The sequence below is a fragment of the Podarcis vaucheri genome (genome assembly GCF_965113315.1).
Source record: "Podarcis vaucheri genome assembly, chromosome: 2".
In the NCBI taxonomy this organism is placed as follows: domain Eukaryota; kingdom Metazoa; phylum Chordata; class Lepidosauria; order Squamata; family Lacertidae; genus Podarcis; species Podarcis vaucheri.
In genome coordinates, this window is record NC_138760.1 from 82065459 (window position 1) to 82090200 (window position 24742).

General features: G+C 40.7%; 1 protein-coding gene and 1 long non-coding RNA gene across 14 annotated transcripts in view; one reads left to right on the forward strand and one right to left on the reverse strand.

Moving 5' to 3' along the window:
- Positions 1–24742, reverse strand: part of LOC309526090 — a 399393-nt gene that overhangs the window by 238536 nt on the left and 136115 nt on the right. The window lies entirely within an intron of this gene.
- Positions 1–24742, forward strand: part of ATP2B2 (ATPase plasma membrane Ca2+ transporting 2) — a 358314-nt gene that overhangs the window by 96684 nt on the left and 236888 nt on the right. For all 13 annotated transcript variants that reach the window (XM_082211882.1, XM_082211878.1, XM_082211885.1 and 10 more), the window contains exon 2: positions 4218–4270. The gene's annotated coding sequence lies outside the window, so the exon portion shown is untranslated. The remainder of the gene's footprint in view (positions 1–4217; positions 4271–24742) is intronic.

A 24742-nucleotide genomic window follows, 5' to 3' on the forward strand; every position in this document is an offset into this window, starting at 1 on the left:
TACTAGAATCCTAAACATTTTTATTAAAAGAATAGAAGTAAACATTTTCTATTAGGATCACAGAGTGCTGAACAAAGCAGTACAGCCTTTTTAAAATGCAGCAACAACCAAACCCTGATGCAATAAATTCTCGAGAATTAAAATGAGAATTCACTATGCAGGTTGCTCTTCCACTGCCACTGGAATGAAGATTGAGTAGCGTGCAAGGTGGGGGAGAAGGTAGGGCACAGCATCTCATGGTAAAAGGTAAAGGACCCCCGGATGGTTAAGTTCAGTCAAAGGTGACTATGGGGTGTTCTGCTCATCTCGCTTTTCAGGCCAAGGAAGCCAGACAGCTTTCTGGGTCATGTGGCCAGCATATCTAAACCGCATCTGGTGCAATGGAACATGACAGAAGCCAGAGCATACAGAAATGCCATTACCTTCCCGCCTCAGTGATACCTATTTATCTACTTGTATGTTTTTGATCTGCTAGGTTGGCAGAAGCTGGGACAGAGCAACAGGAGCTCACCCCGTCACGCGGATTCTGACCAACCTTCTGATCAACAAGCCCAAGAGGTGGTTTAGACCACAGCGCCACCCACATCCCCAGCATCTCATGATCCTTAGAGCATTAGACAATTCCAAAAGCCTTTATGTGTCCTTCTATAGCCCAGGTTTCCTGACCAGCAAGGCCCTAGAGCTGGCCAAAAATCAGAGAATTTCCAGATTTTATGGTGAGGGGCATTGTAATGATCCATTCCTTGATTGTAGCAAGGATGCCAGGAGACTCTGGTTGCAGGAAAGCCTAGCGCCAGGATTTCTACTTAATTTGTGGAACAGAGAAGATTGGGAATAGTACCTTTTCTCAATGCCCATATAGAAACAGAAGCACTGAAACATTCCTGTGTTTCTTTGCCTTTGAAAGCTTCAGGACTTGGTTCTTTTTATTTATGTCCTGGTGCAGAGAGATGCAACTGACATCTTGTTGAGACCCACCAACTTTGGGTTTTGGCCCCACCCACTTTACACTGTTCAGGCCCTACACATTTTCCTGGGGGGGGGCTCCCCACCCCTACATAAAACAGCATATCGACAAAGTGAGCCAATGACTAAAAATCCATTAAGCTATCAGCAATAAAAAGAGAGAGACCAATTATCACAAAAACCATAAAATGCCATTAAAAGACTGAGCGATCAGGATGGACTTCACTTGGCACCTTAAAAATGGCACGAAGGGTGTTAGGTGGACATTCTTAGGTAGGGATTTCATAACTTGGGTGCCACTACAGAGAAAGCCTTCCAACAGCAGAAGGTTCTCTTAAGATCTTAATTGATAGGAAGCTTCATTTGGGAGAAGGTAGTATTTCATGTGGAACAGTGATCACCAGAATTATCCACAAAATCTACCAATCCATATGATGAATGTTTACACAGTCACTTCTACAGTGGGGAGAGCTGCTACCAAGGTAGTGTTTAAATCAGGCCCTTTCCACTTAGTAATTTTCAGTGTGGAACCATTATTCAGTTTCTTTATTAAGGGTATATGCAGATTCATTTCAAGAGTTTTAGAAGATTTTCTCAGAACATAATTTATTTTCTATTTGAAACATCAGAGCAGACAGAAATATTGTTCCAATATTGACTGTGTATATAGCAGTATTTTTCTATGCCTGCAGGATAATAAACAAAGCAAGTTATTTCCCATCCCCAGCTTGGCATTTGGATATTTATGTATATTGGAGAAAGATATTCTCTTGGTAACAGCACCTTGAGTATATTTTAGGAATTATAAGTACATTTATGCTTACACATTTTTTTCTTTGGCTGTTGGATGTAGAGCTAAAAAGAACTGAAATAACAAGACAGCAGCATTATCAGTATGGCAGGATTTAAAATTGTGCAATTGAAAAACTGAGATTGGAAACATTTTGTAGCTCATATTCAAAAGTGTTTAAGGGGTTCTTAATGATCGTGGCTCTTTTAGTATTGAAAATAAATGACCTGACACAGCAATGCAAATGTTTGAATAAAGTGTAGTTGTTTTAAAAATGGTCTAAGTGAAGTAGCTTTCATAATGTTCAATGCACCTTATTTTAGCATTTTAGTATTTTACAGTCAGAACAAAAACATTTTTTAAAAGCAACAACAACAACAACAACAACAACAACACACATTTAAAATAAGTTTAATAGGTAGTTTTCTATCTGAAAAGGATGAAGACATGGCATTTATTCCATTAAACTCAAGGACACCCACATCCAAACCAACAAAGAAAGAAAAGAGGAGTGGAAGATCTAAGGTCAAATTAAAATTTGCAAAAAGCAGAAACTGCAGAAAGCAGTCCTAACCATTAAAACTGGAGCAGATTGCAAAAGTTTGGTGGTAAACTGGCAGAAGTAAATTTCAGCTTAGAAGCAAGATGGGACAAGCTTGGAAAGAACCAGCAGAATGGCCTTCTTATATGGCTCAAGACACTCTTAGCAAATATGTGTGTTTGTGTGGAGAGGTTGTTCTTTGTTCCCCACAGCTGTCCAGAGCTGAGAACGCATTTCCTTGCAGAGACTCAAATTTGCATATTCTAAACAACACTGGGAAAACAATTCACATACGTATGTGCTGCTGCTTGTTTAAGAATTTGTGAAGAATATTTGAAGTGTTAAGGATTTATCATCTGTCCAGTTGCTCACAGTGCTTTGCAGGTGAGGGCTTCTGGCAGATGTCAACTCATCAGGTCTGCTGGCGGATGCATGACTTATCATTGTTCTGTGTGATGTAGGAATCAGGCTTTAGTGTGCTGGCACATACCCTTTGGAACTCCTTTCTGTTATGTATCAGACAGACACTATCTATACTGCCTTCCTGCTGTCTATTGAAGACCTTCCTTTTTTAATAAGCCTTCAACAAGTTCCCTCTCTCTCTCTGAACTGTTATTTTACCAAACAGTGAACAGAGAAGGTAGAAATAAGTTTTTGGTTTGTCAGTTTTCCATTTCAGTATAATCAGTCTTCCTCTGCTCTAAATCGCCAATCAGCGATTATTCCTTCTGCTCCCATAATCAGGCTATTTGTATGCTGATCATTTGTCTCTCCAGCAACTCACTATCATATTGCAATGCACTGCTGCTATTTTGAGATGGTGCCCAAATCATCATATTTATAGTTTATCTTTTAGGTGTTATACCATAACTTTACTTGGAATTATGTAAATCCACATAGTCAGCAAAACCATCTGAAAAAGGAAATCAATAAGTTTTGTTTTCTCCTGCAAGGTGTCTGATCACCAACACATGCCTAATTATTCATGCTTTCTGCCAACTGTCATTAGGTGCTGAAAGGCATTCTGAATGTCTGCAACCAAAGGTTTAAATGGTCTAATCTTAACAACTGAAGCGCAACAAATTTTCACTGGCTATTTTTTTAAATGACAATAACAAAATTTTTGATTAACTCAGTTTAGATTAAATGTTACTTGAAACCAGAAAATAAACTGAAATAGCAGTAACTTTCCAATGCTTTGGAAATAGGCTGTATTGTATTGTACAGGTAGTGACTCTTGCAAACCTACATCCTTTTTAAAGTGAAGTACAGTGGTACCTCGGGTTACATACGCTTCAGGTTACACATTCCGCTAACCCAGAAATAGTACCTTGGGTTAAGAACTTTGCTTCAGGATGAGAACAGAAATCGTGCTCTGGTGGCGCGGCAGCAGCAGGAGGCTCCATTAGCTAAAGTGGTGCTTCAGGTTAAGAACAGTTTCAGGTTAAGAATGGACCTCCGGAATGAATTCAGTACTTAACCCGAGGTACCACTGTACTGTGGTATAACAGCTCTAGGTAATGCTGCACAAGCAGCATTTTACTTCCACAGTGGGACTTCCTCCTCCCCCCCCCCATGCACTCCCAAATTTGCGCCAGAGAATCCCCTAACTCAATCTTGTGTTCCTTATGAGATGAGAAAGAATGGGACAGAGTGAAATCCAGGAAAACTCAGTGTGAGGCAGATTTTCCAAATACTGGGGTTGGGGGAAGCTCATGATATTCAAGATTTCAGTATCTGTGCTCTATAAATGAGAAATATTTCTAGATCTTTGACCTAGATATATTTGAAGGCTGTTCTTGTTACTGCTGCTGCTTCCAATATGTTTCCTGAATTTTCTTTGCTATGAAACTTGCAGTGTTAAAATAGCAGTTTGTCATTATCAGAGACTACAACTTGTTTGTTTATATTTTACTTTAGGACCCGCATACCATTGTATGAATACCAGGCAACCATTGGATTACATGCTTATGGTAAGTTTTCTATTTCTTCAGCATGTTTCATGGCCTTGATGTCATTGCTTACATTCATTAATTATGCTCATTATGCTCATTGAGTGCAGTTTATCATTTAAATAATCCCTCGAAACCACTTGAAGAATATCTGAGACTGATACTTCCCAGCTTAAGTACATCCAATTAAGTATATCTTGGTGCTTTTTTTGGCTGTAGTACCATATATTTGGAATGCCATTGCCAAAGAGGAGCTTCTCTGGTGCCACCTTGGATATGTTTTTCTGTCCTTTTGTTGTTTTAGTTGTTTTGAATGTTGCATTCTATTGCATTCTTTTCATCCTGTTAGCTCATGCTGAATGTTGAACAACCAATTTAATTAATAAGAAAGTTATTCTTGTATTGCTGTATTGCTGCAATGTTCAAGTTCAAAAACATATTAAATGTGCACTATTAGTATACTGATATCATAAAGTGCCTTGACATGGGAGTGGGGCTTAAACCAATCTGTTTCATGCACAGTTTATGCACACCAAGGAGTCTCATAGGCTTAATAGAGCCGTTTATCACCCGTCCCCCGTGCTTGCACACAGGTCACTCTGCTTTATATCTCTCTCCCACCTTTGTGAATGCAATGAAGCAGTGCAAAGGATCATTAAGGGGAACAAGAGCTCGGGGGTGGGGGGGTGGGGGCACTTCCACATGGCAGCTTACTGTGGACAGTGCTGCTGTAGAATGCAAATTTCATGTAGTGTTTATATGACATTACCTTCATCAAAAATGTTGATGCCCAATACAGTGGTACCTCGGGTTAAGAACTTAATTCGTTCCAGAGGTCCGTTCTTAACCTGAAACTGATCTTAACCTGAAGTACCACTTTAGCTAACGGGGCCTCCCGCTGCCACCGTGCCGCCGGAGCACGATTTCTGTTCTCATCATGAAGCAAAGTTCTTAATCCGAGGTACTATTTATGGGTTAGCAGAGTTTGTAACCTGAAGCGTCTGTAAACTGAAGTGTATGTAACCCGAGGTACCACTGTATTCTTTTTTTCAATGTGATCCCAATTTACCATTTCTGTGCAAAATCCAATAACTAAAAAACTGAAACCATGTGGAAATGGTAAATCCAGATTAAATGGGGAAGAAAAGTATGGAATCATGGTTATCATTATTATATTTACAAGATGTCAATTGCAAAGAAGTGTGGTGCCAGCATATGATGAAATTGTACAATGGAGGCATGAAATGCACTTCGGTGGGCAGGGAATTCCACAATTTAGGGGCTGCCATGAAGAATGCCCTGTCCCAGGTCATTACCCCAGAACCTCAGAGGGTGGTGGAACTACCAAGAGGGCTCCGAAGGGTGTAGCGTGGTTAGCCAGTACCCAGGGCATGCACACACTGGGGGGCGGGGTGCAGAGGGTGAACGGAGCATGACATGAATCTGTATCTGGTTAAATTTATTACTGGAATAGGAGAGACTGGACACCTTTTCAATAAATGGAAATAACATTTATACTTGATATTGCAGGTTATATAGACACATGCAGTCTGTGTGTGTGTGTAAAAATTAAATCAGTAACCCTTTTAAAAATAGCACTGAAAACACTGAAAACAATTTAAAAGCGCGTGTGCGCGCACACACACCACACAACCCCCCGCCCCAAAGTACAACACCCAGCCTCTGAAGATTGCCCCAACAGCCAGTTAGTGGCCAAAGCCTTGCCTTAACAAAAAAATATTTGCGTTAGCAAAAGGAAAGCAGAGAAAGGGTCAACTTAGTTTCCTGTGAAAGGGAGTTCCACAATCTGGGACAGCCACTATGCTCACTGTCCTCTCCAGATGTGCCTTTGAAGGTGGTGGGACCAAAGCCCACCTGAAGATCTTAAGGCCTGGGTAGGCTCATATAGCCTGGACCCAAATCTTCCAATCTTCAAATAGCCTGGACCCAAGCCATATAAGGCTTTATATGTCATAACCAGCACTTTGATTTCTGCCCAGAAAGGGACCAGTAGCCAGTGGAGCTGTTGTAATAAAGAGCTGTTCTTCTAGTAACCAGCTCCAGTCAGCAATTTGTTCATTCAATGCAAGCATTTCAGCTTGCCAGATGGAATGATTCTCCATCTCCTCCCCTTTATGTGCTATTCTGGGCTTGGGGGGGGGGCAGCGTGGGTATGCAGTGGAAGGTGAGGAGGGAAAGCCCCATTGTGCTAGTGGAAGACCTTGTGTAGGCTTCTACTAATGGGCCTTGTTAGTTGAATTTGGCCCATGGCTTTTGCTGGAAGATGCACAGCCGACAAGCAGAAATTCATTTGCCATATAAATTGTGAGTTGACTTTTGGCATCTAAGAATAAAACAATATTGTGCCCTTTATCACATTGAATAATTGGACTGCTGCAATGTCATCTTCTTTCCTTTACTGGTGTGATGAATTTGTGCCAGAGTGCTGGCCAGGAATAGCAACCCTATATATGCTAGTCATTGACCTCTTTCTGTGAAGATTGTAGACAGTAAACAGCTTTTCCTGGATGACAGGATAAGGATTGCTAGGATTGGGGAGGGGCAAGGGGAAGGCCAAGGTTTTAAGGCCAGCCGTGATCTTTTAATCTTCTTCACTGGTTCACTTTAAGTTCAGTCAGCCATTGGAAACTCCACATGAGACTGTCAGGGTAATTAATAGACTTATTTAGTGAAATTCCTTGATGTACTTTCCATCGGCCCATTTAGGTAGGAAGACACAACACCGAATCACACAATTTCCATTAGCAGCTAGAGGCAGTAATATTATAACAAAAAATATTACACTAGGTTATGCTTTATTTATATGTCATCTTTTGCCCCAAAGGCCCCCAAAGGGATGAAAGGCTTATTAATACAAAATAAATATGCACTAAATGCACAATAAACAAAACAAAACAATCAAAACAATATTAATGAGTAAAGTCAGAAAATGGCCAATAACCATGCAGCTTTGTATTAGGAATGCCAATTAATCCTTTGGAAAACAAACAAACACCACAAATCAAGCCACACTTATTTCTTACTCAGGGTCTACACACTCCCCTCATGTTGGTCACCTGGCAGGAACAGGTTCCACCAACAGGTTCTTACCCTGGGACAGAAACAACTTTTCTCTCCCACTGCAGCCAACCATTTGTGGAAGTGCGTGCCTTCTGAGAAAATAATAAACTAAGGAAAGTTAGGTTGTTGGAGATAAAGGGAATTTATTGGGTTTCTTCGTTGATTCCATGACTAGATTCCAGCTACAGTGGACCAAGGTGGGAGAAGCAGCAAGTCCTCAGAGGGAAGCCAGGAGATGGAAGAAGATTGTTCAGCTAGGCACTCTCAGTTCACGAAAGAGTTTAGAAAGGACAGAAATAAAAACAGGTTTTCAGAATAAGAGCCAGTGCTTTGTTTCTTAAAAAAAAGTGTTTAGGGGCACTCTCATTTTCCTACTCATATTGAAATACTGCCCCTTAATGAGGCCAAACTTAGATTCACAAAATGTTTAGGGGTATGCGTGTCCCCCCCCGAAAAAGCACAGAGTTATAAATAGCAAGCAATGAGAACAAAGGATAACAGAAAGGAATTAAAAATTGATTCTTCATGAAAGACAAGAGGAAAATGTTAACATGTCACCATCTGCTCCAACCTGGTGCCCTTTAGATGTGGTTCAACAACAATTCAGAGAGCCCTAGCTGATCAGGCCTCTGTGAAAGGTCAGCCAGGTCGATACAATTAGTTTTACTCAGTTTTTGCTATAAGAAAATGGTGGCATTCTCAATGTTTTCTTATGCAGGTCATTTTTGGGATGTAAGAAGCAAGAGGCAATAATGCTGCCAGCTTAATTCATGCTTGTCTTCTTCATTTCCAAGACTGGAATGCAGAACCAAATAAACTTTACTAGGCTATTATTCAGATTGAGACTGAAGGGATAATTCATTTTATCTTGCCAATTTGTCTGTAATAGTTTTTAAAAGGAGGGGGTAAAATTCAACTAAAAAGCAGTATTAGGTGCCTGGCAAAGAAAACGCTATTTTGCTCAAAGGCAATTCTAAACCAGAGAATTAGTTTTCTGCATAATCAGATCACAATAGTTGAAAGCATTGTTCTCCTCCTCATTACATTTCACAAATTATGATGCCAAGGACACATGCTCCCACAACTGAGTCATTTCAGGGGATTTCCAGTGGCTGAGATCCAACAAAACATGGTGGTGTGGAAGCAGATCACACTCAAGGTTCTATGTTTTCTGCAAATTTCTACTGTGGCTGTTCTTCAGTGTTGAAAAGATAAGCTGCATTGCAAAATGCAAACTAGTATACTTCAACAATGTGAAATGCTGAATGTAATTATCTATGCATTGGTATAGCTTTATTGGCGTCTAGAAATTACCAATCATAAGGCTGCATATTTAAATTCTAACGATCTTCCACACAGCGGAGAAATGCAAACTTGTGTGTATTTACTGTTCACTATGGGTAGGGGTAGGAATGCAAACTTGTGTGTATTTACTGTTCACTATGGGTAGGGGTAGGGGACGCGGGTGGCACTGTGGGCTAAAGCCTCAACGCCTAGGGCTTGCCGATCGAAAGGTCGGCGGTTCGAATCCCCGCGGCGGGGTGCGCTCCTGCTGCTCGGTCCCAGCGCCTGCCCACCTAGCAGTTCGAAAGCACCCCCGGGGGCAAGTAGATAAATAGGTACCGCTTACCAGCGGGAAGGTAAACGGCGTTCCGTGTGCGGCTCTGGCTCGCCAGAGCAGCGTTGTCACGCTGGCCACGTGACCCGGAAGTGTCCCCGGACAGCGCTGGCCCCCGGCCAATAGATGTGAGATGGGCGCACAAACCCCAGAGTCTGTCAAGACTGGCCCACTCGGGCAGGGGTACCTTTACCTTTACCTTTATGGGTAGTGGTGTTTTTTTTTGAAAGCTCAGCAGATTTTTATTTTCCAACATTTTCAATCAGTGGATAGAAACTTAGAATGTTATTTTGGATTTTATTTTTTTAAAATGGGAGCATATTTACCAAAAGTTAAATGGTTGGCGGTAGGTCATTAAGGTAAACTGATACCACTAAACAAGAACCTCCAAGAATTGTGTGAGATCCCAAAATTAGGGGCATACCTCTGGTCTGTGTTTTATGTTTTCTAGTCTAGGTTTTACATGAAGCTCAAGGGCTCTGGAGACCAGACTGAAGTAGTTGAAGTAAAAGACTTCTGGTGAGCATTTTCTCATGCCGGTCCAGAGGTGGTCTTGCAATCGCCATATCGCTTAAAAAAAATATGTATTTGAGATAGGGCTGCCATACATCCGGAATTTCTTGGACATTACTGGGATTTCAAAGGCGGAATTGACATCTGGGGGGAATTTCCAAAATTTGTCCTGGATATTAGGCAAGTCAATTGAAAAAAGCCCAACAACTTTCGGGTTGTCATGGTTTTTACTTTTTGAACTTTAGGAACCCTAGTTTGAGATTGTTCAGATTAAAGTGGTTTGGACACCGTACTTCATGTAAAGAATGCAAAACCTCCAATAATGTTGGGAATTTTTTATTTATAATTAAATATAACCAACATTTGTGCTGTGAGCTTCAATACAGTTCAACACAAATTTGTATGATCATTCTTTTCTTTTTTTAACCAGTAACTAAGGTTACTTGACCCTTCAAAAATCCCAAACATTAAAGGAAACCAAACAGCAACAACAACCCCTTCTCTATCACAGGATACAGTAATGTACTATTAATTATCAAACCCTAGTAGATAACCAGTTGCAAGAGAGGTGGTTCTGATAAAAGACACCACTTTATTATGGGTTTATAGTCTGTTCTCTGAGGGTACAGCAGCAACAACTGTGAATACCAAACTGGACAGCTCTGAAAGGAAAGTATTAGTTGGCATTTTAACATCTCATTAATTTTAATAGATTTGTTATTTTCCAAACTCGACCAGGTGTTATAATTCATCTTCTGAATTATGATTTATGGAATTTGTAGATTCTCATTATCCGAAGTCATTTCCTTTACTTTTAATTTGCTGTAATGTAATTTCAATTAGGCGTAGTCTTGAAAAACTGACTGCAATTTATGTGTCTGATGTAGGAAAACAATAAAACATACTTGCCCTCCATAATATAACAATTAAGGCTTGCCATTGTTTCATGACTTGGCTTAAAATTAGACATGTTGCACAGGACCACTATTTTGTTAGGGTTATCTTAAAGTTATTATTATTATTTTATTGTTGTTAATTTTGTTACTGCATATTTAAATCACCCTTCATCTATTTAGATCCCTTGCTTGTTTATAAAACAATGAAATAAAATGAAATAAAAGCAAGCATATCACAAAACAAATAATGAAATATATTGGGACAGAGTCTACTAAATAGCTGTGCTAGGAGGAGCCATTACAATGAGCGCTGCTAGTGTGACAGGGCTTCCCCATCCTCCCCCCATGACTCCCCCCCACATTGGCTCAGGATGGTTGGGAGTACCCTGAGAACAGTGTGCAGAGGGAGGGGACTAATGGAATTCCACCCAAACAAATCAAATAACAACACAACACAACACAACATAACACACAGTCATAACCAGTATCAGCACAGCAGTGACAGCATACTGGTTGTTGCCCTCCAGCAAACCTTAAACTCTCAAAGGCCTGAAGGAAAAGATGCTTCAGGAATATAAGGCTTGAGATAGGCTTCATGAGGTACCTGTCCCTGGACATCACCACACTCTACCACTCACACAAAATGCAGGGAGCTGTCTCACACCTTATGGCAATAACTGTGGTAATAATTAATAATGCATTTCCTGATTTTTGCTAAACGATAAGAGATGGTTGTGTATCTGTGCTGATTTAAACATACAAAGGATATTGTAAAGGTTGGGATAGCGTAAATAGCAGCATTAGAAGAGAATTTCCCCCTAGATGTTCAGGGGAATGGAAAGGGTAAAATTTCCCATACCCACTACAGTGATCGTGCTCATTATTTGTCTCCAGCTGATACTGTTTCCATTTATTTTAAAATGTGTATTTAAAGTTTCAAAGTTGCATTTATTATCATATGTGCTACCTCCCACCCAGTGTTGTGACTCTACTTGTTATCAGCCCCAGAGAAATTGATTGGAATGATATGCCATTCATGAAATAGCAATTACACAATAGACTTTTAAAAAGAAAATAACAAGCATAGGGGTCCAGTCTGAATTTGTTTTTCCCTGCGGTCACACTCTGGTTCAGCTCTCTGTGCTTGTTTTCTGTTTTTAAAAAATCGTTCACACAACTTTGTATAGTCTACTTAGTCTCTTAAGTTAAGAAAGTGGTCTAAACCAGTGTGAACAATCAAAAAGTCTTCTGTGGCAACCAGAATGGGAATATGAATGGTGCTCTATTTATATGCAAAGTAGGAATTCAACACAGAAAGAGAGTTTTCTGAATGTGACTCACTGCATATGTATTATGAATATATATGAAAGCAAGATGAAAGAGTTATTGGAGCATTATAGAATTAATACCTACTTTATTTTAAAAAATAAATGGCAGTTTGTCAGAATGCTAACCAGATAGGTAGGACCATATGGTCCCTTCAGATCTCACAGCATAGAGGAATCTACAGGTCACATACCGTGGAGAAACATTGTGGGAGGGAAGCAAGGTCATGTGAGCAGATGGAAAGCCAAAAAGTCTGTGAGGTGACCCTCAACTGCTTACGTCTCAGTTTCTCCACTTTATCTACAGAGTAGCCAAGCAACACAGGGAGAAGAGAGAAGCCTACTTTGAGTTTTTCAAGGCACATATTCCCTTTAGGCATCTACTTAAAAAGGGTTTAACCTGCTTTTAGAACAAGATTTTTTTCTCCTTTACTTGACTGATGAACAAATTTATTTAGAAATAACTTTGCTGGGAGTCTGCTAATAGAGAACTCTGGCTTTTTCTTGAGAAAACCAGTTGGCTAAAAGAATATGAGGTGATAGTTATTGCTAATAGTTATCTCCTAGTCTTTCTTTCCCTGTGCCAATTTTTTTACTTATATAATTTTTTAATATTTCTTATGGCTGGCAATTTGGAAAATAAATTAAATAAATGGTGTTAGGATTATGAATTCTTGCAACCTGAAACTATTCACACAGTGTTCCCAATGACGGAAGGAGACAAATTTGCCAATTCTATCCCTCCCCTAGGCAACTTTCTGTGCACCCCAAGGATGATGTGGCCTTCAGCCCTCAACGTCTGGAACATTGCAACCTAGTTCTTTCTGTAGATCCTTTGAACTATCAGTAATAATATTGTTACTGCCATCTCTGAGCAATTAGAGATTCCAAGGGTCCTAGTTCTTACTCAGGGTTTGGTTTCCTTGGAATGAAGTTCAGCAGGGACTGTGGTGTCTTATATATGGTTTATAATATACATGGTTTTTTATGTACACATATATACAACCTGAGTCTAAGACCGAGGGCCCCAGCATTAACACCTCAACAGATCTTGCTTCTTCCTCAACCACAGCCTTGCAGGCAGGAGACAAAAATTTGGCGGCCCTGCCTCTCACCTTATGTTCTGCTCAATTCACTACGCCATACAAGAGCCTTATACAATGAGGGATGCATTTGCAGTCCTCATGCCTCAACTTCATTCCCCCACTGTGGGTGTGCCTATTGATGGTTTGTGTGTTAGTGGTATGTAATGTAGTCATTAAGTCAACACACCTCTGCCCCATATAGTTGCAGTGGATCTCAAAGGTGAGGTATGCAGTATGAAACACCTGAGGTCAGCAGAACAAACCTTTGCTTCACATGCCTCAAGCTGTTCAGTGTCATCTACGTTATTACTTCTGTTATATGACAGACTCTGCAAATGATCCCCTTTACTCCCTGACATCCTGCCTTAAGGCCCTTTTTTTCATGAAGTAAGAAATCACCCAATTCAGTTTTCAGTTGTCTTCTCTCTCTGTCATTTGTTCTCAAGTATTTCTAGGTCATTTTACTGTTATAAACATAAAACCTCTTTTTCCTTCTATGTGCCAACTGAATTGTAATGTAACATTGACAATTCAACTGCACAAATACAGTGCCAATTACAATGAATGTTATCGTACTATACAGGTCACTCAATAGATATTCAGAAGCTAATAGCTAATTTGATTTACTGCTGTCATAAAAACAACAACCACATGTATCGGTGAAACAGCACAAAATATGTAGGCAATTCTAAAACTAAAATACCTTTAATAAATAAAGCGGTGAGAGACAGATTAGATGATTGATGTGTGCACATAGCTCCCACTGATTTTCATGGGAGCTGCTTTGCACTGCCTGATATATGTTTACAAATACTTTTTTATGGCACTCTAATGAAAGCTTAGCGAAGTTTTATAATAAGTAAATTCCATTATTTCATAAGCCATTGACATTTGAGCTTATTTAGAACACAGGTGGGTAAAGTTCAGCATTTTACTATTTGTCTTTAGTAAGCAGGATAAATAAACAGATTACGTTCGAGATTTAACGAGGTAATCATAGTTTTCCCATTGCCGTATATCAGGCAGGAGATAAACTTGTTCAGAAAGAATGAAAACACACTTCCACATCAGCCTAAGTTTGATTCCCAGGAGCCCTGTATGGCCACAATACTTCTGTTGGGCTGGTCACTGGTGTCATTTGCATGTCACGGTAAACCAAACTACAACTTACTAGAACTGCATGAACATGCTAGCTCCTGGAGAGCAGCTCATTCCCACTTTGCTCTTCAAACAGTATGGCAAGGCAGCAAGGCCAAGGTTTGGCTTATCATGCATCAAACATGGGCTTGGTCTCTCTCCTCTGTAACCACAGGACTTCAAGGATAAAACTGGTCATGTCTGTATGGAATTAGATCCCACCGTTAGCACTAGTTCTGTGGAAGTGTCCAGAGTACCATCTAGTTGGGTTTCAATTGTTGTGGCCTAAGGATGTGGAGACGCTGCTTGAAGGAGTTTGGCATATCACATGGATATTTGACCCTTGCCCTTCTTGGCTAATAAAAGCTAGCCAAACAGAAGTGATTGGGCAAGGCCAGGGTGTGGATAATGCCTTGTTGTGGGGATTGAGGAAGTGTTAGCAGCCTTAAATGATGTGGCATTATGCTCCTTCCTTGAAATGATCCTCTGGACTCAGAAATGTTAGGCCAGCTGCAAATGTCACCTTTTGTTGCAAGGTGGTCCAAAAGGTGGTCATACTTGAAGAAAATAGATAATGTGGAGCAATTTCAATCTGGCTTGAAACCCTGGTTTTGACGTTGAAACTGCCTTGCTCCCCCTAATCAATGACTTTCGTCAGGAAAGAGGCAGGGGGAGTGCAACCCTGTTAATTCTCTTTGGTCTTTCAGCAGCATTAAATATCATGCTCTCCTCCTGGAGCACTTAGTTGCTCATGCACTGAACTCTGATAGTGACATTCAGTGCTGTTGGTCTCCTTTCTTATAGCTTTTTCTCTTCAAACAGAACAGTTCTTTACCCACAGAAGATTCCTACAAATAGTGAAGACTGTCCTCTGACAGCCTCACAGTTAGAGGACTGTTCTGCATAAAGTAGGACACATGACTACCATAACAGTCATTCAGTTATAGCCACAGTGAGTCAGTATGTATAGGTGAACTGGACAGAACTACAGCTGTTCTAGGATTCATTGCAAGTGGTTTGTACAAGCGGGTAAGAATGCCCCCTATACTTTCTTCAAACAGCGTAGAGGGGCCCTCAACTTTGGAGCAACACTCCCCTGTCCAATTTCATAGCATGCAAAATTAGTTTACTGTCTTCTTTGTTAATAAAAATCAATAGATTAAACTAAACAGTTCGTTCTTTAGTTGTATGTATATAGAACATTCTTCATTTGTATGAATAGAAAGGTGATATTTTAATGATTTGAATGCATGGGCTATCTAGCCTTGTTTGAAAAATGCAAAGCTCCCTAAAACATTAAGGATTTCCCTATAAGCCTCTCTCTGCACTACTACTACCATATGAAAGTTTTAGCTTACAGAGGCCAGAATAATGTATTATGCGATGTTTCTTGTAGTAGTATTGTGAAAGACTGTGGCGGGGGCTCATAGCATTGTAAAGCTATTCCTAGAATAAAGCATCGTACACTGACATATAGAAGATTATAGGTTCTCTTGTAAGGCTGAGGAATATAAGAACAATTTGAAAGGAGCCGGGATATATTAAATTTAAATTTCCTTCTGCTGGGAAAGATCTTGGGAATTACAGTTGATAAAGCCCTGACCTACAATTGATAAAGCTCTGAGCCAGAGAAAATGGAGAGATCTTGTTGAGGTTTTATAGGCCTGTCCTATGTTTCTTTTCCATAAAATTTATTCAGCAGTGAGAAGTTGGTCATTCTATCAAAGCTGCACACATTTATGCCTGTGCCCTACTTTTTATTTTATATAAAATATTCACAGGCAACTTCTCTATTAAAGAATACTCAAAGCAGCTTTCAATAAAAACAATAACAATAATTGTGACTTACACAGAGGGGATCAATAACAATTAAGTAGGATGAAATGAACAGTTAATAAACAACAGTGATAAAATTACGTTATTTATTTAAAAGATTTTGAAATCACCTTACATGACAATGTAGGCAAAAATCAAAGCACAATTCCAATAATAGGTCATCAGCTAAAACAGAAATTATAAACCACAAATTTGTGGTCATAATTTGTTTCTAAACTGTTTTTCATGTTGTTGTCATCTGCTCTGTTGTTGGGACCTTAGAGGGAAGGGTGGCCAACAAATTAAATTAATAAAAATAATAATCACCACCACCACCAGTGGACAATAACTACAGTGTAATAAAATCTTTGAAACAATGTACAGTCTAACATAAAAATAGCAAACAAAACAAAAAATCCAGATAACCAAACCGGGTCTGGCATCAGCACCTGGAAAGATTTGGCAAAATGTCCCCCCCCAAAAAATAATAATACTGTCCACTACAGAAGTTCTGGGTGAGTCAGCTATAGTCACAGCTACATCCATTCTCTCTCTTCTCAATTCTTCTCGGCCTTCCTGCCAATTGATACCTAGGAGTGGGGTCCAGAAGCACTGGGAGAAGGAAGGGGATGGCGGTGTGATGCCAGTGCTGCACTTGACCAAGCCCAGAGGTGGACCTAGGGGTTGGTGAAACTGGCCCTCCCCAGGGAGCAGGCCCGGGGCATGCATGCAAAAATAACCCCAGAAATCAATCTCCAGTTATTTCTGTAAGGTCATGAGTTTAAACAAGAGCTGGGAGCTGAGTGGTAGAAGAAATGGAAAAGGCGGTATGAAGGTAGACGGGTGGAGACTATGGAGTGTATGACATATGTGTGTGTGTGGCGACACAACTCCATTGTTCGGGTGAGAACAAATGCAGGAGGAGCTTCCTGTCCTCCTTGCACTGTAGGACAAAGGTGTGCAATTTTTTTCACCCTTCCTCCTTGTCTTGCGATTGCTCCGGACCCTTTGAGTACTTGGGTCGCATAAAATATAGCAATTTCTATACAGTCAGCTGTACCAACAGGCTAAAGAATAGCTTCTATCCGTGGGCTGTTATGCTGTTGAACGGAAAATAACACAGTGAAATTGACTTGCGAGGTGGCACACAGAGTGCAACGAGACTGAGTGTGTTTTTTGGGGGGAGGCTCATTTAATTTCATTGTGCACAGGTTGTACAATGACAATAAAGGTATTATTATTATTCTAATGTGGCTATTGCAGTAAAGTCTTCTTGGGTGGAGGGGTTGCCAATACAGCTCCTTGCCAAGGGTGCAAGGAGCACTAGGTATGCTACTGACCAGACCAAGTGATGAATGGAGGGAAAGTGCTTCTGTCTGTGTAACACTGGGCAGGTGGTGACTGCAGAAGTGAGTCAGGAAGCCCAGAGTGCTGCAACTGGCAGTGGCTCTATTCCATTGCTGGCCTCCTGCCATTGCTACTTTCCCTGTCCCCACATGCCCATGCTAGTGCAGATGGTGGCTTGGAGGAGCCAGTGCCTGCGCTTCTCTGGGTGGGTGGGGACGGCAGAGGAATGGCAGTGTCTGCAACCAGCAATGGAGAAGTAGTGCTGGCTTGGAATAGTATGGCCAGTCCCCTAAAAAAGCAAAACACTAGCATTCAGAAAGAAGCATTACTGCCTTCAAGTGCGGAGGCAGAGCATACTCATCAGAGCTAGTAGCCACCAATAGCCCTCTCTTTCATGAGTTTACCTCATTTGCTGGCTATCACTGCCTCCTGTGTGAATGAGACCTATTGTTTAACTATGTGCTGTGTGAAGAAGTACTTTCTTTATCTCTTCTGAATCTTCTGAGAACTTTCCATTGAAGCCCACAGTAGTGAAAGGGATGGTGCTTTTCTTTTAGCCTCCCCATCAAACCGCACTTGGCGATCCTGCATCACACTGGAAAGCTAGCTGGGATGGGGAATCATTGGAAGAAAGTCAGCATGGGCAGGGACTTCATTTGCTTAATATTTTCTCGCAACTACATTATTTAGTGTTCCTTAGTAAACCAGCAACTCATTCTTCACAGTGCATTACTAGGAGATTTTTATCAACTAAATTCTCATTTGTGCTTGACCACCATCACCGTCTTCTTTTCATCCAGTACCACTTCTCTTAATCTTTCCACACTCAATGGGATTTGAATTAGCTGTGAAGTCTCACATAGGAAGGAATTGCGTTTCCCAAGTGGATAGTTCGATGAAGCTGTATATCCTCTGCAGTATACAGTATCCATTCCCCCTCCTTAGTCCTTCTTTGTTTACGATACCAATACCGATGTTTGGAATAGGAAAAAATGTGTTGCAAAAGTCATATTCATCTTCTGAGGATGTGTTGCTTGAGCACTGTCATCAGCCCCCTATAAAAATCTGTTGAGGGCACATGGAGTTTGAGAAACTGATTCCCAAATGGTTGGCAAGCCAGTTCTCAGTCTGATCACGGAATTCCAAGCTGTTCTCCAAACAATAAGTTTACTCATATCAAATCATTTATCAATCTCATCTAGCTCACACTTGTCTACAGAAAGGAAGAGGAACCACATTCTTCCAGAGGGCCACATTCTCTTGGAGGTAATGTGACAAGGGGTTGGTGGCATGGGTCCACTGATTCCAGGGCAAGCAGTTGGCATGGGGAGAATGATGATGATTAATTCGGTGCCATTCACCCTAATGCCCCAGGATGGATCACAAAAATTGAATATACAAGTTACAATCCCAAGAACAAGGCGGGTCCCAAAAATATATTAGTGTCACTGTACTGAGCGCCTGGCACCAGCCCTGGATTCATATATAACTGTGTAGTCAAGACCACCATCATGAGCTGTTGCACACATGAGCTGGTCCAGACGTTTACTTAAACCTCTGCAGTCGGTTCACTTTGCGGTGTTAGCATTTGCCTACATGTAATTGCAAGACTGGATGTTAACTGAGGATGTTGTCACTTTGAAAAGCCACTTGAGCGTTTCTCCTTGTCCTGCTATAGATGCCATCTTTCTTTTAATGTTAAGCAACTCGGAAAATATAATGGCCTCTCTGCATCAGAAAAGAGCATGAGGAACAGAATTAATTAAATCATTTTAAATCTTTAGCTGTGACACACAGGTTAATAAACAAATAAAATGAAGTTGATTTTTTTGCCCCTTTAAATGTGTGTTCCATTATTTCTATTCAGACAGAAGGGAATACGATAGATTGCTGTTCTGTTTTCCATTTTAATTACATTGCACGAGGTACCACTCTTTTCCTAACATACTTAGATGTAAATTGTTCATTCTTCTGACTAATGTGTCCAGAATGGAACGGAGTGCTACCTTTACAGAAATGAGGACAGAGACAGAAGCCAGGCAGGAGCAAAGTGGGTCACTGCAGAGGAGAAATAAGACGAGGGTGCATCAAGCCCGAATGCCAGGAGACAATTATTAAAGTACTCTGTGTAGGTGGAGGATGGGAAGTGAACAAAGCATGCACCACACTCTCCAAATAATGGTATGTTGCTCTTAAAGGGATGTGGGTGGTGCTGTGGGTTAAACCACAGAGCCTAGGACTTGCTGATCAGAAGGTTGGTAGTTTGAATCCCCGCAACGGGGTGAGCTCCCGTTGCTCGGTGCCTGCTCCTGCCAACCTAGCAGTTCGAAAGCACGTCAGTGTGCAAGTAGATAAATAGGTACTGCTCCAGTGGGAAGGTAAACGGGATTTCTGTGCGCTGCTCTGGTTCACCAGAAGCAGCTTAGTCATGCTGGCCACATGACCCGGAAGCTGTACACCGGCTCCCTCTGCCAATAAAGCAAGATGAGCACCGCAACCCCAGAGTCGGCCACGACTGGACCTAATGATCAGGGGTCCCTTTACCCTTTACCTTTAATGTTGCTCTTATACATGTTCATTGTTCTATTAACAAGGAAAAAGCTTGGGTTGAGCTTGATGAATGCATGGTAGCTGGTCAGCCAACCACCCCTACTGTCAGGCAGTCAGCAGCCATGCGCTTTTGCAACACATCATGCCAACACTCTGCTTCTTGCATATTGGCTGCTCTCAGTAAGGGACAGAATTCTTCTTTCACCAGAGATTGCTCTGCAGCATTGCACTAGCAATTTCCAGTAGCAAACAGTTCACTGGCTGCCCTGATACAATGACATTTTATTTATGTATTTACATTTACAATTTATCCTACCCATAGTTATTGTGCTAACAGCTATTGTGCAGTCCATGATGCCTCCACCACTGTGTGATGGTCAAAGTGAACATAGAGCCCATATATGGGAAATATGGGATATAAGAAAAGCATTTGAGAATGAGAGACTAACAGCAAAATTACAATGAGGCTTACTCCCAGGAAAGGAGGAATAGCATTTCAGCCTTAAACAATGGAACAAACCACCTTGGGCAATGGAATCTCCACACATCTCAATTGTGATGATCATTTCTTTGTTTATTCTTTTAAATATTTATTATATACAGTATTGCTTCTCATCAGAACAGATCACAAAGTGGTTTACAAAAACTGATCACATGCATCAACACATTGGGAAGAATCCATTGCAATTTAGCACAAAGTGCTATTATACCCTACAATATTAGATATTTAAAAAATGTCTATATGAATTGTTCTATTTTTGTGTATGAGACTAACAGAAAATATTCATTGTGTACTCAGCATGAAATAAAAAAGAATAGGTACATTTTCTTCTCAAAGTAGTACCTTCATGGGATTATAATGTCATATTCCTTGATAATACATAAGTGCTTACACTCCTACACATTCTTCCACAGAAATGTAAATTGAGTGAGTCACATTAAAATTACAAAGCCTTAAGGGGTTTGAACTATTATTTCTTATTATGCAGCAAAAATAATTTGATTTTACATTCTAGAACTTTAAAATCATAATGAAGATTAAAAACAATGGAACCAGGTGTTGTGATATAATTTTGGTAAGCATGATTACCAAATAACCCATATAAAACCTATAGTAAGGAAAGCCATCAAACAATTTAATTCTAAATTACTACATCTAACTCAATAGCTGCACCAATTAAAAAATTACAATATGTACAATTCCCAAAGATTTTATTACTTTAAAAAATAATAATATTTGAGTTTAACCACACTTTCTGTGTTGTAGCTGGAATTCTGAGGGCTAAAGGACAGACGCATGTAACAAACAGATGAGCTCTGGTGATTACCTCAAGTAACTGTATGCAGGGATGTAAACTTGAATAAAATATTGGAGGGGCAGGTAAGCCCCAGCCCACATAATCGATCACATGACACAGTGCACACACACTATTTGAATGGCATTGCCCATCAACTTGGGGGGGGGGGGCTGCCCACCTCAAATATTTTATTGTGACGGCCGAATCCCCCACAGCCCCTAGGAGTTGGCTCCTATGATTGTATATATGGCAATCTCTGAATGCTGTGTGAAACCTGGAGCTTGTCCAGAACATAGGTACTAGCTTGCTAATTGAACTGGGATCAGATCTTGCTAGGGCCCGATCAGTTCTGCTGATCCTTGATCTGTTTATTGGGGGGGGGGTAATGGCTTACTTTTGAAGTTTTGTACAGCTTAGGACAGGAGATCCTGTCTCCACATCCGTTTGTCCATTTGTTAATATCATCCTTGGAGGCCCCCATTCTGGTTGCTGCCACCGTGGCTGGTGAGGCTGATATTTAGTTTGTAAGTTTACAGAATAAGAGAAAGAGAAAAGTCAATACTCTACATATACATGTGCACTGTACATCTCTCCCCCTACAAATCGAACAAAAATGCATTACGTATTTAAAGCAGCAAAAATGAATGATAATGGCCCAGAGGGGCTGGGGCAACCCAGTCAGATGGGCAGGGTACAATTATTATTAATATTATTCATTTTTTTCATTGCAAGGTTACAAACAAGGGGTATTCTTAAGAGTTTCTTGTATGGTATATTAATTTGAATAACAATACAGTTTCCCATATTTTACTTTTTCATTCAGGTGGTGTGAATGAGTGATATAGTAGTGAGTCTGATGTTAGACAGGGCCTTCTCGGGTAGAAATTCTATCCCCTGGGGAGGTTCATTTTTATTTCCCCATGCCTTTAAAACAAGTTTAATCCCTATTGAAATTTGGTTTAATACTGCTTTTCATCTGCTCTTTTTATACGTTGTATTTTAAAATGGTTGAGTTTCTTTTTATTAGTTTTATCTGATCCAATGCCTCTGAAGAAAATATAGGGCTCCATTGTTGTGGCCTTGGGGTAGGAGCAGGATTTCAGGGATGTTTCTCGAGGACAGTTTCCAGATTGCTTCATGGCACTTTGGTAACAATAAGGTTTCTAACAGAGTTATTTTGAGGTATTCTGACACATTTTCTCCACAGAAACGTCTGATTCAGAAAAAAATCCATCTACCATATGCATATTTGCAAGGTGACGCAAAGAAATGCTTCGAACTGCCCTTGGATTAGTGCTGAGCCTTCAATACAGCCTATTCCTTTTTACAGATAACATTTTTTACTCTAAAGTCTACTAGTAGCTGATTATTTGCAGATGTAATTGAGTGTCTCAGAAAGCACCATACTTTGCTGCTGACCCATCATTTTTATTCCTGGCTGCTGTCTTTCTCCAGTCCTAGGACTACCCCCCTCCCCCTACTGCCCCCAGTCAGAAGGGACATATGTTTTTGCCCCTCGTGTCCACTTCTTCAACCTGTTTAAATTGTAAACTGTATTGTTCTTCTTTCATTTCTCAGTTGTTCTAAGCCTCTAAGGGCCACTTCAGATGACAGTGCCACTGTGGAAGGCTACCAAAAGGTGTCATAGGTGGTGAATAATAGTTTCTTGTTGCTGAAATAACTGGAGGAATGGTCTCCCTGCAACCACCACCAGCAACATGCAGATGCAGAACTGTTGCAGGCTGGGACAAAATATGTGGAAGACAAACCTAATAGTCCCTATATGGAGGAGGCTTTAATGTACCCATGTCAGGCTCATGTGGGGTGAGTGGGGCAGCCAGGTACACTTGCCTTGGGTGTTTGAGGAGTACGTTGGCCAGGGCTCCCCCACAAGGGCCTGGCAGGTCCCCCCCCAAGTTTAAAACTTTATTCTAATAAGATTCCCACACTTGCCTGGCCCATGGAAAAGGGCCCTAAAGTTTTCAGCCTTCAGAGGATGCCAACTCACCCAGAGGGCTTGCTCAACAGACAAATCAGTGTGGAAAGGATTTCTTGAAAGAAGAAAGCTTGAAATCACCATCCTACGGTTTGTTGAACTGCACAGTGAGACTCATCATAAATGAGCATATATGTAACTGCTATTTTAGTTGTAGTTTGGTACATGTTAGGTGGAAACCATTGTAATAAAATAAGATACACAATGGCATGATGATTTATTTTATATAAAACATTTCTGCACTGCCTTTCATCAAAGCAGGTTCCATAAATTATTTAACGCCTAATATAATAGAATCAAACACTAAGATTAGCAACTATAATGAAAGACAACAGATAAAAATTAGAATACCAAGCAATTACAAATTAAAATGCCTGGGTAAAGAAAAAGATCTTAACTTAGCTGTATGCCCACTGATTGCCACTGCCAGGTGCTCACTGCCTCCTCCTGATCTTCTGCCACTGTGGCTGCATCTCATGCTACAGCCATGCCCCTTCCACGGCCTGCCTGATGCTATGACTCCGCCACTACCTGGAGGCAGCCTGAGGAAGCCCTGGTACAATGGCAGCGAAGGCTGAGGGTGGCCACAGCAGGGATTCACAGCCACAGTGGCAGAGGAGCAGGTGGAGTTGGCAATCACCTAGCCAGTGGTGGGCACTGGGTTGTGTGCGTGTGGCGGCAATGAGGATCAGGGAAGTGGTACCAGGGATATTGCCTCAGGCGGCAAAACGTCCCAGGCCAACTCAGCATCTTTTAAAAAGGAAGGCCTCAGCAGAAGATCTTAATAATTACTTAATAATAATGCCTCAGCAGAAGATCTTAATAATTACTTCCAACAATTACTTTCTCATCCTAAACCTTTATTTGTGTTATTTCAAGTGGGGTCATCTTATGTCCAACATCTTATGAAAAGGTGTATGAGGGAACACAGGGAAGGTCTTGGGCTGGATTTTGTACTGTATATAAAATCCATAATCCAATAGTACATTCCTACTAGAGCACAATTATATATGATTTGCTGGCATGTCAGGCATTTAGAGTACACGAAGTCAAAACCAGGTAGAGCTGAGCCAAAAATTATTGAAATACATTTTTCTAAGAAGCAAAAGAAGGTCATTTTACAGATATTATCCACCCTTTTTGTGTGCTAGCCATGATTCCCCTATCACCTCAGTGGCATAGCAAGGTCAGGTGGTACCCAGTGCAAAAAAATTCTTGTCACACCCCCAACATTTAAATTATTAAAAGAAGGAAAAATAAGATTTACTTAACAATGTGAGCATAAGCACTTAAAACCTTTATCTTGCGATGGGAATTTCTTATTTTAAAAACACATATTTTAGTCATCTTGTCACCCCTCTCAGTGATGATACCTAGGGCACCCCGCACCCAAAGCACCCCCTTCCTACGCCACTGCATCATCTCACAGTGCATTCAAAACCACTAGGTTCAGACCATTATTCAGAGCCAGGCTGCCTTACAGTAACTGAAAAGAGAGAGAGAAAAAGTGCTTTGCCACTGCTAAAGCAGAGGCTCACACTCCTGGGCTGCATCTACACTTATTTGTAAAAACGCTTTAAAAACACATAATATAGCAGTCAATGCAATTTTACATTGACGACGGACGCTGCTCTACAGCGCCCTCTCGTGTCATATTTTTATAATGCATTTTTAATGTTTTAATTGACCAGTATCGATTAGTCTGAAGAAACCCTTGGACAGAAATTTGGTGAAATGGTTCTCCCCTCCCCCAGTTTTTCTGCCCACAAGTAAGGTGGAGAATTTTGAGAAGCTCTAAAATCAGCTACTCTTTGCTGGAAATTTGTTTGTCT